The sequence below is a fragment of the Parasteatoda tepidariorum genome, chromosome 7 (genome assembly GCF_043381705.1).
Source record: "Parasteatoda tepidariorum isolate YZ-2023 chromosome 7, CAS_Ptep_4.0, whole genome shotgun sequence".
NCBI classification, from domain to species: domain Eukaryota; kingdom Metazoa; phylum Arthropoda; class Arachnida; order Araneae; family Theridiidae; genus Parasteatoda; species Parasteatoda tepidariorum.
The window spans coordinates 14,859,578-14,862,779 of record NC_092210.1 but is presented as its reverse complement, the minus strand read 5'-3'; the positions used below and the strand labels follow the sequence as shown (position 1 = coordinate 14,862,779).

The 3,202-nt window shown below is 26.5% G+C and overlaps 1 protein-coding gene across 1 annotated transcript in view; it reads right to left on the bottom strand.

Annotated features, from left to right (window-relative positions):
- Positions 1-3,202, bottom strand: part of LOC107455506 (SEC14-like protein 2) — a gene marked incomplete in the record, with an annotated part of 58,739 nt that overhangs the window by 27,489 nt on the left and 28,048 nt on the right.

Below are 3,202 nucleotides of genomic sequence, written 5' to 3'. Positions count from 1 at the left end.
TAATTATTTAATTTATTACCTGTGTACAATTTTTTTAGATCATTCTTATAGTAATTGCAAAATAGTAAAAAAAATTCCCCTTTATTAATCTTGGTTTGATAAGAAATAAAGAAATTGGGAAAATATTTTAAACTTTTTCCACAGAAATTCGCAAACAAAATTTACCTAAAATTAAACAATAACATCATGCAACTTTAATTTTAAAAAAAATATATCATATCAAAAAATATTTAAATCGCTTACTGTTGTATTCATAACACCTATTCCATGAGTACATACAGAATTGGCTATGTGGCGAATATTTATAGTACTCAAATGCTTATTATTACTTGAGCGTTCAACAAATATCCATAAAAAATAAGAAATATAATAAACATAGAATATAAAATCTAATCACATTATAGTTAATTCAATTAAATGGTAATGAGACTTTGAAATAAACAAACATAATTTTGATAAACAAAATATATAACAAAAAATTTTATGCCACCAAAATATAAACAAATGACATAAAATAAATTTTTACCAGCAACTTCCAACAGCTTTATTTTGTTCTCAATTTCTAATTTTTTGTTTTTATTTATGATCTGCACTTTACAAAACTTATTTGCATACAGTGCTAAGAATGTTAAAAAAAATATCAAGCATGTTAACCATTCCAAGCCTCTTCCTGTTCCTTTTTAACTATCATAATTTTAGACGTCAGCCAGATTTTTATAATTCCCAGATAAGTAGCTGACCTTTAAATGCTACATTTTAAGATTATACATTAAATCCAGAAACTTGTTAAATATTAGAACTTTATAAGCAGATCCTGCAGTAATAAATTACCAAGTGTTTTAACAAAAGAAAAAACTAACACCATATAACCATTGAGAAAAGTATTAAGAATGAGCAAAATACAACAATAAGAAAAATGTTTGTAAAATAGAGTTATAATGATGGCTATAGCTTCTTAAAAACTCTTAAGAAAATGTTAAATTAATCTATAGATTAAGATGAATAAACAAATGAATGTGTGCAGTGAAATAGTGAAGAAGCTTTATCTGATTATTGAGATTGTAGAAGTATATATATATATATATATATATACACATATATATTGATACAAATAAATGAATATTCTTCATAATTCCAAGAGCATTTAAACCCTAAAATTAGAATTATTAAAAAATGGAGAAACATTAAGCTTAAAATAATGATTGAAGCAGAAAAAATGTAGAAACTTTAAAACAAACCAGTTCTAAATTTTGACTAGGAAGACGGGCTTCGACAGTTTCTAAGCGATACTTATGTGAAGCTAAGCTCCTCATTTCACCATAAGTTTTCCAATCGTGAAAGGCACGGCTGCTAAATTCTAAAATAGTTTGTAAAGACAATGTTCAACATAAGCTGGAAAATGATACAAAAAAAAAATTTATAAACATATAGAACACACTTTTATAAAAATATATTTTATAATTAAAATTTATAAATGCATTTCTCGATTTAAAACTTAAACTAAAGCAAACAAGTTCACAGAGTTCACACATATTTGCAAATTATATACAATATTCCAGTGCTTTAATTCTAACAGTTTTTCCTTCCTAGCATCCTAGTTAGAATTATTTAAATTATTCATTCCTAGTTAGAATTATTTAAAAAAAAAAAAAAAAAACTCCTGTCATTCAATCAAAACAGGATCATTTTTAAAATTTGGTGTCACTTGAAAACTGGAAAGAGAAACAACACCTTTTCATTACATGAGAGTATAATTTTTATAAATACAAAAGCAAATAAACTTCTTTATTAAATAAATGTTTTTCATACTTTTTTAGCATTATTAGTTAACACATTTTTGGTTAAATATCCTAAAGATTGGCATGTCTGTTGCCATAATACCTATTATTTTTGCATATTCTAGATCAGTGATTCTCAACCTTTTTTTTTGTGGCGGTACACTTTTAACAATTTCGAAATTTGACGGCACGCAATGAAAAAAATTAGTTTAAAAGTTGTTTACTTACCTATAATACACTGTGTTAAATAGTTTGTGATAATAATTTTGAATGCGAAATAAAATAATATGTACTACAAAAGCATGTTTATTAAGGGATTAATTATTTCTTCCGACAAATTTTTCATTAGTTAGTAACAGCTATTTATTTTTTTTGCTAGATTTTAATTGTTAGCTTGTTTTCTATAGTTATTAACTGTTCTGTTTTTTAAATTGTTATTTTTTTTGCGATTTCTTATTAATTAGTTTTTCTGCTAATTATTAATTGTTAGCTTATTTTTCTGTTAGTTATCCTTTGTTAATCTGTTTTTATAACTATTAATTGCATAGCTTACTTTAATGATTAGCTTTTATTTCTGTTTGAAAGTTAATATTTAGCTTGCTTTCCTTTGTTAATTTATAATTTAAATGGTCATTAAATTTCCTACTTTTTTCAACATTTTTTAAAATTGTGAGCCATAGACAGTTTAAACACTTCCTTCTTATTTAAATTTATTTTAAGATTGTCAGAGACAAGACATTTCTCTGTTCTTTCAGACAACATTCTCTCTCCACGCCCATTTCTTATACTCTACAGCTGCTCATATGGCAGAAGGGAAAGAGAGACTTCCTTCTCTTGTAGATAGTGGTCTCCAGGAAGTGAGTCCAAAAAAGGATTAGGGAGGGAAAATTCCAGGTATGCTGACCATTCCTTGGAGTAACATTAAGCATGAAAAAATAAAAAGCACAGTAACAGGTGGAAAAAATGATGATGAAATTTCCAGTGGGGTTTCTAAAAAGCAAAATTTTTTGAAGGAAAAAAAAAAGTAATACTATATAGGCCGCCCCGTTAGATACGCCTTCCTACTAAATTTTCAAGTTTTAAATCAATAACGCTGCGGCCTATCTCCGCGAAATTACGGTATATATATCAGGGTGCGTAGCCATATCTTTGAATAAAAAATAAGCACTTTTTAAAAACTTTTCAAGCACTTTACAAAAATTTTTAAGCACTCAAAAAATTCATATCCAATCAATGATATTATTGAAAAACAAAAACTTTTTATGGATGGTGTTTTCTACACTAGGGAACGCTGCAAGCTCGGGACTCAGGGTTGCCAGACGTAGTATTTTTAATACTACGGTAGTATTTTTTCACCAAAAAAAGGGGTATGGTATCTTTCGTAATATTTTTTTAAAATGTGGTATTTTTAGTTTTTTTTATTT